The 14615-nt window shown below is 48.5% G+C and overlaps 1 pseudogene; it reads right to left on the bottom strand.

Annotated features, from left to right (window-relative positions):
• LOC147114113 (uncharacterized) overlaps positions 1-14615 on the bottom strand; it is a 92869-nt pseudogene that overhangs the window by 51596 nt on the left and 26658 nt on the right.

The raw sequence follows: 14615 nt of genomic DNA, 5'->3' as shown, positions 1-14615 counted from the left end.
CTACCCACAGGGGCCAGGTGGCCTTCCAGAAAGAAGGATGTGAGACCAGATCATCAAGCCCATCACTGCCAGCAGTGGCGCACCCAGGACCTGGCTGCAGTGCCCAAAGAAGCTTCATGTCCTCAGGCCAATGGTCAAGGTCAGTGAATGCATCTTCAAAAGCCGTGTCCTACCAACTGCACCACTAGCCTTGTATACTGCTCATTGCACGACTCCCTTACCCCATCACTCACCTACCAATAACCTCTACCAAACACAAGGCGCACCTACCATTCCTAGCTTCACCTCACCCCCTTGGAGGAGACAGTGCTGGTCATTCTTGGCAGGGGTATGGTTGAGCACTTGGCCAGCGGTGGGACTGAAAGGATACAAGACGCTGGTATCCTCATATGTTATCCTCCTTCTCACATGCACCTCTTGCTTGCCCGCCCTCCCATCACCACAACTGAACCCTTGTGCCTTCCTCATTTCAGACACCCAAGAAATGCAGTCTGCCCAGCCAGTGGTTGACCAAGGAGAGGGAGAGGAGAGTGAAGATGAAGAAGAAACACCATCACTCAGTTTGACACTCCCAGCCACCAGCTCCTCAAGGTCGTCCTGCAAGGCCATCTGCAGTGCCCCCCACTGCAAGCCAGCAGCCTTCCACCAGCCATGCTGCAACCACTGGGGTAGCACTGTGTGACATTGGTAAGATAGGCAAAGGCACAATCACTAAGGGGATGCAACAGGGTGATTAATTAATTTCTTGCTGTCATATTTGATGCATATATGGATAAAGTTGGATTGGAAAGTTTGCTTTGTGGTGGCTTTTATTTCAGCATTGTGGCCAAGAGGGCACTGTGATGGTCAATAACAGAGGGAAGGTAAGGCGTATGACAAATGTCAAAAGGGGAATTGGGATTGTGGTCACTGGTAACGCAGGCGGATGATTCCATCCTGAATATCGCAGCCAGAAAGTGGCTGTCTGGGATGCATCCTTCCTTCTGCTTCCTCCTCTTCTGCTTCTTGCTCTTCTATTTCTTCCTCTTCTGCATCTTCCTCTTCCCTCTACGAGCAGGTGTTGGAAATCTGAAATAAAAGTAGAAAATGCTAGAGATACTTAGCAGGTCGGGCAGCATCTCGACCTGAGGCATGAACTCTGTTTCTCTCTCCACGGATGCTGCCTGACCTGCTGAGTATTTCCAGAATTTTCAATCTTCTCAGAGGCCTTCCTCTACCATCCGAGGTCTTGCAAGTGTCCAGAAGCACTCCCTGCACACTTTTAACATCTATTGCACCAAGCCACCACTTCAATAAAATATAAAAAATCCAGTCCAAAAGCTTAAATACAAACTTACCTGAAAGATGTGTGTGTCCCTTTAAGTAGCACTAACATTGTCTCTGTAGGTCTGCTGCATGCTCACTTTTCTGAGTGAGCTTAGGACCCAGCGTTAAACTCACCGCAAAGGTCCAAGTTTGCAGAGCGTGGCATCAAGTCGGCGTTGCACGACGACTGACATCACGCTCTGCTGTTTTGCATTTCAGTGGCCAGCGCTGCTAACGGCAGTGCTATGGCCCTCACCAAAATGGCGGCCGCTGAGTCATGTACCACAGGCGGGCGGAAGTGAGGCAGCCGCCATTTCTTTTTCAGCGGGCTTTACCGGAGAGTGATATGTACCCAAATTTCTGGGCCTAGATTTCTAAAACTTCAAAATTGCTGTAAGAACAAACTGTTCTGAAGAAATTCTCTCACCAGACTCCATTCTGGATATATTTGAAAGATTTATCACCAGAACTTCACAGCTGAAGACATTACCTCATGAGAACAGCAGCATGGTGTGTAATCATTTATGGATGCTTACCATCCCGGTGGCTCTGAGGTAAGGTCTTTGGGCTGAATTTTCTGGCATGGTAGTTGGCAAGATCGATGGTGGGTTGGGTGGGAAATTTGTTACTTTTGACAGCAGGTCGGGAACCCGCTGTCATCTCACTCCCACGCGCCTTTCCTACAGGCGTGTCTGTCATTGTGGAGCCGACCTGACCAGCAGCAATGGAAGACCCAATTGAGATCATTATCAGGTAGTTTACAGGCACTTAAGAGCCTTTTTTCACTACTTTTTAAATTTCCCTGCATGGCCACGGGATTCACGCAGCTCAGGAATTGCGTCAGTCAACCTGAGGTGGGAGTTCCGTGGCCATTGCTCCAGCTGATTACTTGACCGCGTGAAAAACAAACCAAAATAAAAACATGTTGATTACATCAGCTAACAGATTGATGGAGATTCTGTTCTGCTTGAAAAGCCACTGGTAAATGTTAATTCAGAAATTCCTGAAGGGATGTAAGTGCTACACTGGATGGTGAGGGAAATACTTTTTCACTGGTATTCTCGGCTGTTGCCTTCCAACGCAACAGTAATTTCAATGAATTGATCTGCACTATAAAAAATGACATATAGCATTTAAATAAACTATTGTGTTGTTTCTGGTCAGGTTTTTCTCACAGTATACTGTGATTGTCCAGTTGCACATTAAATCAAGTCATCAACCATAACAATTTCATACTCATCACTCATTTCACTGGTTCAATTTGCTTTCAGTCACTGAATATGACGAATGTAATTTTTCAGTTTCAGACTAGAATGAATTTCTGCAGAGGTTCTCTCACTTGTCCATTGTTAACTTCAATGCAGAAATCCCAGAAACACTTTGTAAGCACCACTTACACTGTGTATCAGGGATTCCGCAGCTCTTCCACTGAACTTGCATAAGATTGTAAATCCACCCCTTTACAGTTACATTTAAAATCTGTTTAATTTTATGTATTACCTATACACACACATCTTTTGTTTGTATGTGTTCTGGACTTATTACATGCAGATAGCACCCTCTGGTGGTAGTTATTGTATAGCAGTGTTATTGTATAGCAGTGTGTTATTTGACCTTCTTCCTGTTTGCTCCGGAAGTAGTATTCCAGGGAGTGTTCTGCTGAGTTGTGAACAAAGCCACATGAGGCAGGCATTCTCATCCTACGCCATCCTCCTTATATGCTAGGCAGGACGCAATGTCTGTGAGTATCCTTGTTTAGTAACATGATAACAACCTTGTCAGTGTAGTATTTTGACAATACTTTGTCTATAAGAAGTTATTAGCTGTTAGCTACCAAGGTTTAGCTTCAGTGCTATTTAGTTATACAATTAGTCTATTCTGTTTTCATAAACATGTTTGTATCTTATGTAATATCTAATGTATAGTACTCAGCTCTGTGTACAAAACACACTTTGTCTTTGTTTACAGTTTCACAATTTTATTCAAGTAAAGCTTCAAAACCGCACCCTGTTTCTCAAGGAGTTATTTGAATGAGTGTTTAGCTGCCTGGATAACTGGATAAGAGTACATCTAGCGAGACCAGTACATATGAGTTACTGATACAAAAGTCTATAGATTTGTGACTAAAGCACCAATAACTTTCTAATTAATGTACTTTTTTAATTATGTTCTTGATGGTATCTGTAGATGGCATCATATTACTTAATTTTAATATTATGTAAATATTTCTTTGTCACGCATATATAACTCTTATTATATTATTGTACAGTAAAGATTCAACACTCACTATGTTAGATTAAACTTAAAATGTAATGTGGCCATGGTCCATTTAAGGATCCCAGCTTAAAACGCGTCATGAATGATGTCACCAGACCCGTTCCATCTCATTGGGCCGGGTAATGTGCTGGGTGAGCTTAATAGGCCCCATTAAGGTAAGTTCATTTTCAACAGCGGGATGGAGCCAGCAGCGGGGTCGTGACCTGCCACGGACACCACCACACCGGACCTGCCAAGTTAAGGAAAATTCCGGCCTATATCTCCGATCCACACAGACCAGGAAATTCCAAGGTTTGAACTCGATCTATGCTGAGTCATTTGATTTCAGCCAAGGCCAGTTACAGGGGTTCTACAATTGACTGCAGCATAGTGAATTAGGGAAGGGAAAGTTGGCCAAGATTCCCACTCTTGATGACTATGCAGTATTTACTGTCAAGGCACACATGGCAAAAAGAGAGTGACTGCTACTTATGCAACCATAGCCTAGTACGGGATTAACTGCCTTCAGAGCAGAAGAAAGGAGAGAGTTAGAAATAAAATTGGAAAAAAATGAAAGGAGTGAAATAGTTCTTGAATTTATTGGATATGAATGATTTTTTTTCACCTAAAACAAGTGGTTTTAACTAAGGATTATTTCCAAAACTTGAACGGAATCAAAGCTGGTTTAATTTTTTGATGTTCAAGATTAACTGGTTCCATTCAGCTAACACTTCTGAGGTGCATGGAATCCTTTCTCAAAAGGAGGAAGGTGGTTCAGTCAAGCAGCCAATGCTGCTCCATCTCTTAATGGCAGACTGAAAAGTAGCATTGGCAGAAGCATAATGTTGCACAATTGGGATTGATGGGGGAATACAGGGAAGATAGAGGAGAAGAAGATTACATTATTGAGGTAAACATCGATACCAGACTCAGGCCAGTAGTGCAGTAGAACTGCAGCCTTAAACAGTCTGAATGTCACCTTATTTTATGAAATATTTATCTTGAACTCCCCACATACCTTTGACAGCAAACACCTCATACTTTTGTAGGATATCATGATAAGGTTTTATCAGTCTGCAGGTATAGTAGCCAGCATTTGCAAAGCTTAACATTTCAATTCTCCCCGTGAAGTTTGTAGTGATCAATAACATGTCATTCTGTGGTGGACACTAGGTGGAGCAGTAGAGCTGTATATAGCTGTATGTATAGGACTAAACTACCCAGCTATATATTATATTAAGACTACATTACCCATGAGGCTAGGCTACCCACAAGGCAGCAGTCAAGATGGAAGCCTCCACAGATACAGTACTTAGTCCACATGTGCTCAATAAAAGGTCTAGCAAAAGCTAGCAGTGTTCATAATAAGAATGTCTAGTTATTAATGAACATAACAAAGTTGTCATGGGTTATCAATTTATCAGATCTTTCAACATTCCATCCTCTTCTCCACCATTTCAAATGTGCTTCATCCAGTGTAATATTTTTATGTTGCCCATCATGCGACGTCCATTCCTAGACAACAGTTGGTTGTTCCAGATTCAAAGGAATGGATGGTTCGAGAACAATATTCCGATCTCCCTCCCGGAAATAAAGAATTGTGACTTTATCTGCGAAAGGAACACAAGATTCAAAGTAACTTACAGGGAAACAAGCAAAAGCTTCCAGAAAAGAACTGCTTAAAACTGAAAGATTTCATTGACAATGTTCAATAGTGTAGTCATTTACCTTATCCAAGTGTGAATTTGAATAATTAGTGTTGTGTTTATTACCTCTGCATTATGCTGATTTAAAATGTGTAAATATCATTAAATTCAAAATACTTGGCAATAATAAGTATTGAGATGCATGGATGTGATATCGGGTGCAACATTCATTTTACAGGTAACATGCCTGTTGAATCCGTGAATCTTAAGGTATGGTGTTCTTCAATAAATAGACGGAGACTGCAGATCAACAATCAACAGGTGTTTACTGGATGAGGGTAGTCTAAAAACTAACAGTACAGATGCCTGCTCAAAGCTTATATACAGGTGTGGTCACTGCCGGTACTACAGTATACAGGAGCTGTAAAAGTAGTTCTCTCTTAAAGGTACATACACTACAATTCCTCCTCTTTTAGATTAACAGTACCATAACATTCAAATAACAGTTAACACTTTAACATGCACATTTAACTGAAATAGTCCATTTATAGATTCAGTCTTTGGGGCGGCTTCCTGATCCTTTCTGGATAGCGCCTTTCCTGAGTGTCTTGTTCTTGGTGCGGAGGCAATTCTGGCCCCCTGTCGTCGGTTAGTTCATCAGTTTCCGCTGCTACTGTTTCTGGGGTAGATGCTACCGGTATGTCGGGTTCATCCCCAGGTACGCGAGACATGGGGTTGACTCGTTCCTGTGACGCTCAGATCTGGTCGACATGGCGTCTCACAATGTTCTCCCCGACATCCACTGTGTACATTAGTGGCCCCTGCCGTGTGCATATCGTTCCAGGTTGCCATTTCTCTGTTCGGTAGTCGCGGGCCAAGACAGGTTGTCCTACATTGAAGCTCCTTGTCGGCTTCTCATTGATGTGCTGGAATTGCTTATCCTCAACATTTCCTCGCACATTTGGTCTGAGCAAATCCAGACGAGATCTCAACCTTCGGTTAAAGAACATCATGGCCGGGTCTGGTTGGTAACTGCATGTGTCGCATTTCTGTAGGCTAACAGGAAATTGTCCACCTTATGCTGTAGTGGAATGTCATCATCGCACATGGTCCTTACTGCCTTTTTAAAGGTTTGTACGAACCTCTCAGCCAATCCATTTGTGGCTGGATGATACGGGGCGGATGTGTAATGCCTTACCCCATTCCTTCTCATAAATTTCCGAAACTCTTCGGACACAAACTGTGGTCCGTTATCAGAGCAAATCTGCTCTGGCAAGCCGTTCCTGGCAAATATGGTCCGTAGGACTGCAATCGTTTTCTCCGTAGTGGTGGAGGACATTTTGATTACCTCAGGCCATTTCGAGTGCGCATCCACTGCTATTAAGAACATTGAGTCCATGAATGGACCAGCAAAATCAATATGCACCCGTTGCCATGGAGAGGAGGGCCACTCCCATGGGTGTAGGGGGGCATGTGGTGGTGCATTTTGGACCTTCTGGCATCCTGAGCAGCTCTTTGTTAGGTCCTCGATTTGTTGATCGATCCCCGGCCACCACACATAAGCCCTAGCAAGGCTTTTCGTTTTCACCCCTCCCAGATGGCCTTCATGAAGCTCATTGAGCACTCTCTCCCTTAACTTGGGTGGAATTACCACTCGGGATCCACACATCACTGTCCCCTGGCATACTGACAGCTGTTCTCTTCTGGATGAGAATGCTGGCAACAGTGAGTCGCCATGTGTTGGCCATCCTTTCACCGTCAAATCATATACCCGAGACAATGTCGGATCATTTCGGGTCTCCTTCTCTATATCCGCGTTAGTTACTGGCAAGCGTTCAATTATCGATGAATAAAATATTTCGATAGGGTCCACTGCTGGTGCTTCCTCTGCAGTAGGCAGTGGCAGGCGTGATAGCCCATCAGCGTTTCCATGCTGTTTCGTGCCCTTATACTCTATTTCATATTGGTTCGCCCCTAGAAAAAGGGACCATCTTTGTAGCCGTTGTGCAGTCATCACGGGAACGCCCTTCTTTGGATTAAAGATGGAGACAAGTGGTTGGTGGTCAGTCAGCAAGGTGAACTTCTGCCCATGCAGATAGTGGTTCAATTTTTTTACTCCCCATATTAGGCTGAGGGCCTCCCTGTCAATCTGGGCGTAGTTGCGCTCGGCTGAGGTTAGTGACCGAGACGCAAAGGCTACTGGCCTCTCCAACCCGTCTGGGAATTTGTGCGACAGCACCACTCCAATGCCATAGGGTGATGCATCACATACCAGCCGAATTGGTAGTGCTGGGTTGAAATGAGCCAACACCTCTTTTGATGTGATCAATTCTTTGCACTTCTGGAAAGCTCATTTACATTCGTCATTCCACTTCCATGGTACCCCCGTTTGCAGTAGGGTGTTCAGTGGGTGTAATACTGTAGACAAATTTGGTAAGAACTTATGGTAGTAGTTCACCAGCCCGAGGAACGACCTCAGTTGTGACACACTTTTCGGTGCTGGAGCCTCGCCTACTGCCTCAATCTTTTCAGGGGACTTATGTAACCCCTCTTCATCAATAACGTGGCCACAATATGAGATCTGCTTCTGGAAAAACTCGCACTTGTGGCGATTAGCTCGTAGCCCATATTCCTTCAATCTAGTGAGCACCTTCTCCAGGTTGGCGAGGTGATCACTGTCATTTTCGCCCATGACCAGGATGTCGTCCAAATAACACTGGGTCCCTGGAATCCCTTGCAGGACTTGATCCATTGCCCTTTGCCAAATAGCCGGAGCCGATGCTACCCCAAACACCAGCCGGTTGTATTGGTAGAGACCTTTATGAGTGTTGATCGTGAGGTATTGTTTCGAGGCTTCTTCTACCTCCATTTGCAGGTATGCCTGGGCCAGATCAATCTTAGTGGAGCGTTTTCCTCCAGATAGCGAGGCGAAAATATCTTCAATCTGTGGAAGCGGATATTGTACCGTGTGAAGGACTGGGTTCACTGTCACCTTAAAATCCGCACAGATGCGGACCTTCTTTGGTTCCCCAGGCATATTACTCAACAACCTCTTCATTACAGGAACGATGGGTGTAGCCCACTCGCTCCAGGCCACTTTGGACAGTACTCCTGAACATTCCAAACCTTCCAGCTCTGCTTCGACGGCTGGTCGGATCGCATAAGGCACTCTGGCATTAAAAAACTTTGGGCTTGCATTTTCCTCTATTTTAATCGTCGCTGTTATGCCTTTTAGTGTTCCGAGTCCCTCCTGGAACACTTCTTGTGCGTCAGTTAGCATTTTTGACAGTCGTCCAGGTGTGATGTCTTCATCCTTTTTGGCCTCAACCTTCAGTGCCTATATGGAATGCCAATCTAATTGTATCTTCCAGATCCATTCACGTCCTAGTAGTGGTGGTCCTCCATCTGGCAATACATATAGGTCCATTTTTGGTATTTCCTGGCATTTGTATATCACATTCACCCTTATTTTTCCTTTGGGGTAGACTTTTTGCCCCGTGTACGTCTTCAAGACAATCTCTGTAGCTTCCAAGGGTATATGTGAGAATAGCCGCTTGTAGTCCCTTCGGTTTATGACTGTTAGGGCTGATCCTGTGTCCAATTCCATTTTCACTTGGACTCCGTCTATCTTGAGCCTGACCCAGATAGTCTGGTGATCCTCCATTTTGATTACATTATGTAGTTTCAGACAACCCAGCTCCTTGCTTCCGGAGTCTGTATCACTTTTCTGTTCGTCTGAACTACTGTCCATCACCTTATGTATCCTTTTGTACTTCTCCTGTGGAGATTTCTTGCTGCTGGTTTTCTTCCCTGACCTGCAGACTCTTGCTATGTGTCCTGCTTTTCCACACTGTCTGCACACTTGGTCCTTGAACCAACAATCCTTCTGGTTGTGTGTTGTTCTGCCGCAGCGATAACACTTCCCTGCTCCATATGACATTTCATTGGTGCCATATTCTTGCGGTCTCCGTTGTATCTCTGCAGCGCCCTGTGCAGCTGCTTCGTGTGATACTGCCATGCTGAAAGCCTCGTCCAGTGTAAGATCCTTTTCTGATAGAAGCCGTTTCTGGGTTCCTTCACTTTGAAGCCCACACACAAACTTGTCCCTTATCGTATCTGCTAGTCCCATTCCAAACTGGCAGTGTTTCGATAGCTTGCGCAGTTCCGTTAAATACTCAGCATTACTTTCATCTTTCTGCTGGTTCCTTTTGTGGAACTTAAATCTTTCTGCTATCAGCAGCGGTGTGGGGTTTAAGTGGTCCTGTAGGATTTCCACTATGCTTTCTGAAATCCTTACCCACTGGTTTCTCTGGGGTTATTAGGTTTCGCAGTAAGCCATACGTTTTTGCACCCATGGAATTCAACAAAACCAGTGCTTTCCTGGCATCTGGCACTTCATTCGCCTTGCAGTACACCTCAATGCGTTCCACATATGTCGCCCAATCTTCGACTTCATTGTCGAACGCTGTGACACTGCCACTCTTTGGCATCCCTGGGTGTGGTTAGACTGGCTAAAATGGCGTCTCCCGCGCTCTCCCTTCTTCTCTGCTGGCTCAAAACGGCGTCTCCCGCGCTTTCCTTTCTTCCATCGCTCGCCCTTCTTCTCCGCTGCGGCTTCAAAAATGGCGTCTCCCGCGCTCTCCCTTCTTCTCCACAGCTCAATGGCGTCTCCCGCGCTTCCTTTCTTTCCCCGCGGATGCTGCTCAGCCCTTGAGCCCTGGCTGCACTCTGCGCATTCTCCTGTGCGCCTCTCTCGTTGCCGCCGCTCGAGTCCTAAACCCCGGCTGTGCTTTACCCTCTCTCTCGTTTTTGTTTTCCGTCGACACCGCTCGGTCTTCAACCCCCGGCTGCGCCCTGTGCGCTTTACCCTCTCTCTTACCCCGTCGACGCTGCTCGGCCTTTTCTGTGCCGTCGGTCGGCTCCAGCCACCGCTGTCCGGGAAGGGTCTGCGCTGTACCTGTTGCCAGTCTGTTGCTGGATCGTCGTGGCTGGAGAACCAAACCCAGCTCTCAACAGCCTCCCCTGTGATGTTCACTCTCTGCCGGATAACTGGGCGGTTGCTCATGGTCGACGCCCGTGCTGCTGGCCTCGACTTTCTTCCACTGTCCTCCCGGAGCGAATCCTTGGGAGGAAATGCAGAGTTGCAGGTAGATTCGAACGACCTCGTCGCCACAGTTGAATCCATGAATCTTAAGATATGGTGTTCTTCAATAAATAGACGGAGACTGCAGATCAACAATCAACAGGTGTTTACTGGATGAGGGTAGTCTAAAAACTAACAGTACAGATGCCTGCTCAAAGCTTATATACAGGTGTGGTCACTGCCGGTACTACAGTATACAGGAGCTGTAAAAGTAGTTCTCTCTTAAAGGTACATACACTACAATGCCGACGTATATACATACCTTTGTAGGAATTGCCAAATTCCTATCTAAGAACTGAGGTCGACTCAGGCAATCAAACAAACAAGTTTTAATGCAGAACTAACGAGTTTGAACAGTTTGTCGAGATCGATAAAGGAGAACCACGAAAACAGGTCTTTGCTGATCGGAGGCTCCACGAGGACTGCCAGGGCGGTCCCGTGGATGGCGTCATGACATCATCACGTTTCTCCCGCGCTTGGGTGGTCACGTGATTAGCGGCATGACATCATCACGTTTACCCGCACTTTGCTGCAGTCTTAAAGGGACCGCGCCCCGTACATGCAAACAGTATGTACAAACACAGAAATCACTAACAGACTGGTACAGGCTTAGGTTGGAGTAAAACCTCGTTAAAGGGAATTATGTACAGTTGCTCAAAGTCCCTCAGTGGCTCTGCCACATGTGCCCCCTCCAGAATTCTCTTAAACGGAAAAAGTCAAACGGTGAGGGGGAACGACTCCTGTACTCCCGAAGCGGAGGCTGCTGGACGGCTGGCGGTCGAGCGGGCGATTGCACTTGATCCGGTGTGACGACGATGGATGGCTGACCTCGTCTTGGCGGCTGTGCTGTCTCAACAGGGCGGTCGAGGTCCAAGTGTGCCGCCTTTAAACGGTCGACTGAAATGTGGTCCGGTTTACCACCGACATCGACCTTGAAGGTTTTGTCTCCTGCCTCTAACACCCAGAAAGGACCAGTATACGGGGCCTTGAGCGGATCCCGATGCGCATCGTGGCGGATGAAAACATATTCAGCCTTTTTTAGCTCTGTGGGCACGTGCGATCTCTGAAGCCCGTGGCGCAACGTGGGGACCAGCGCGAAACATCTGGCCGCCTCCTGGTGACTGTTAAGCTGGCCCGACGCAGACCATGGCTCCGTCGGCGTTGGCAGGAAATCCCCTGGGACTCGCAGCGGCTGACCATAAACCAACTCTGCAGAGGAAGAGTGAAGGTCTTCTTTGGGAGCCATGCGAAGGCCAAACAGAACCCATGGTAGCTTGTCCGCCCATCCAGCATCCTGGAGGCTGGCCCTCAGGGAGACTTTCAGCGATCTGTGAAAACGTTCACAGAGGCCATTCGCTTGAGGGTGGTAGGCTGTAGTGTGATGCAATTTGATGCCGAGTCCCTGAGCCACTGCATTCCAGAGTTCGGAGGAAAACTGCGGTCCTCGATCCGAAGAAATGTCAGCGGGCACTCCAAAATGGGCGACCCAGGAAGAAGTGAATGCCCTGGCCACGTCCGCTGAAGTAGTGGATGACAGGGGCACCGCTTCTGGCCATCTGGTGGTGCGGTCTACCATGGTCAGAATGTGAGAAAAACCATGGGAAGGTGGAAGTGGTCCTACCAGGTCCACATTGACGTGGTCAAAACGCTGCTCTGGAACCATGAAGGTGGCCAATGGGGCCTTGATGTGGCGCTGTACCTTGGCCTTTTGGCAGACGACGCAGGTGTTGGCCCAGTCACGGGCATCCTTATGCATGCCGTGCCAAACGAATTTAGCCGACATGAGCTTCAGCGAGGCCTTCATCCCTGGGTGCGACAACCCATGTATGGCGTCGAAAACCTTGCGGCGCCAGGCGACCGGCACGACAGGGCGAGGGTCCCATACGGAGACGTCGCACAGCAGCGTGGTACCTGCTGAATGGAACTCGACGTCGGCTAACTGGAGACTAGTGATGTTGGCTCGGTAAGCCTGAACTTCTGGGTCCGAGACTTGGTCCGCCACCATGAGGGCGTAGTTGATGCCCAGATGGACTGCATTGACAGTCGCGCGGGAGAGGCAGTCTGCCACCAGGTTGTCCTTACCAGCCACGTGCTGGATATCCGTAGTAAATTCGGATATGTAAGTCAGCTGACGCTGCTGTCGGGATGACCACGATTCGGTGGTGTTGGCCATGGCAAAGGTGAGTGACTTATGGTCCACAAAAATGGTGAAAGGACGTTCCTCCAGCAGGAACCGAAAATGGCAGATGGCCAGAAAAAGGGCTAGCAACTCCCGGTCGAAAGTGCTATAGGATCTTTCGTTCCATCTAAGTTGTCGGCTGAAGAACGCCAACAGCTGCCACGTCCCGTTCACCCATTGCTCCTGTACAGCGCCGATTGCGTAGTCTGACGCGTCGGTGGTGAGGGTGATGGTGGCTCCTGGTAATGGGTGTGCCAGCATGGTCACGCTGGCTAAGGCACTTTTGGTGTCGGCGAATGCTCGGTCCATGTCAACCGACCAGTCTACCGGGTCCTTGCCAGTCCTGCCCTTGAGGGCCTCGTACAGGGGCTGCATGAGCAGTGCTGCCTTAGGCACGAAACGGTGATAAAGGTTTACCATGCCTAGGAATTCCTGCAGGGCCTTTATGTTCTGCAGGCGTGGAAAGGATGTCACCACCTCTACCTTCGCTTGCAAAGGAACTGCCCCCTCTGCGGTGATGCGATGCCCCAGGAAATCGATTTGTTGCAGGCCAAACTGACACTTAGCCAGGTTGATAATCAGGCCGTGTTGGCTGAGGCGTCGAAACAGGGAGCGTAGGTGACAGAGATGTTCCTCTTTGGTGGAGCTGGCAATCAGAATGTCATCCAGATAGATGAAGATGAAGTTGAGGTCCCGCAGCACGGAATCCATCAGGCGCTGGAAAGCCTGGGCGGCGTTCTTTAAGCCAAACGGCATGCGCAGAAATTCGAAGAGGCCGAATGGTGTGATGACCGCGGTCTTCTGGACATCCTGTGGGTGCACTGGGACCTGGTGGTAGCCCCGGACGAGGTCGACTTTGGAGAAGAAGTTGCTTCCTGCCAAATGGGCAGAGAAATCTTGGATGTGGGGGATTGGGTACCGATCCGGAGTGGTGGCGTCGTTCAGGCATCGATAGTCACCGCGAGGTCGCCATCCGCTGCCAGGCTTCGGAACGATATGAAGGGGTGAAGACCAGGGACTATTCGACCGGCGAATAATCCCTAAACGTTCCATGGTGGCAAACTCCACCTTTGCAACCGCCAGCTTGCCAGGGTCCAGGCGCCGAGCTCACGCGTAGACCGGGGAACCGTTGGTGGTGATGTGGTGTTCCACACCATGTTTCATGGCTCTGGAGGAGAACGTGGGTCTCGTCAGGTCGGGAAATTCTGCGAGCAGACGGGTGAACTCGTCGGGAGTCGGGAAAGCACAGGCGACCGTGCGTGACGTTGTGTTACTGCGGTAACAGGGGATGGAATTGAAGGTTGCCGCCTTGATCAACCGCCGGTTTTTCACGTCGACCAGGAGGCTGTTGGCGCACAGGAAATCCGCGCCGAGAATGGGTTGAGAAACCTTGGCCGTAATGAACTCCCAGTGAAAACGTTGCCCCCCGAAGCAAACCTCCACACGCCGTCTGCCGAACGTCCGAATCGTTCCGCCATTGGCCGCTTGAAGGGCGAGGCCGTGCTTCCCTGCCTGAACATCGAGGGGGGAAGCTGGCAATATGCTGCACTGCACTCCGGTGTCGCACAGAAAACGACGGCCGGAGAGCGTATCGGTAATGAAAAGCAGCTTGCCCGTGTTGCCGATCGCCATGGCGGCCGCGGGACGCCCATTAGACCCGTTCCTCATTATTTGCAGTTGGTTTTTTGGGGGGAAAGCTGCAGGGAGGACGGCACCGTCTTGCCTTCGTGCCGAACTGCGCATGGTAGAAACACAGCCCTGTTGACTGACGAGCTGTGGCGGCATCTGTGGGGGAGGGGCGCCTTGTGGCGGCTTCCGCGGGGGATGGGCGTCTCGTGGCGGTGCAGTACTGCTGCATGACCGTGAATATTTTGTCCGCCTCTGCCGCGAGTGCCGCGTAGTCTTCTACCTCGGATCTGGCCAGGGCAGCTTGCACCTGCTCAGGCAGCTGGCTGAGGAATAGTTCCCGGAAAAGGAAGCATTCCGGTTCGGAGCCCAGGAGTGTGAGCATTTGGCTCATCAATTCCGAAGGCTTGGAGTCCCCCAGCCCGGGCATGGCGAGCAATCGACGTGCGTGCTCTGATTT

Source organism: Somniosus microcephalus, chromosome 8 (assembly GCF_052327205.1).
Source record: "Somniosus microcephalus isolate GS21.2 chromosome 8, FLI_Smic_1.0, whole genome shotgun sequence".
In the NCBI taxonomy this organism is placed as follows: domain Eukaryota; kingdom Metazoa; phylum Chordata; class Chondrichthyes; order Squaliformes; family Somniosidae; genus Somniosus; species Somniosus microcephalus.
Note: the sequence above shows the minus strand (reverse complement) of the source record. Positions and strands in the feature narration are given on the sequence as shown.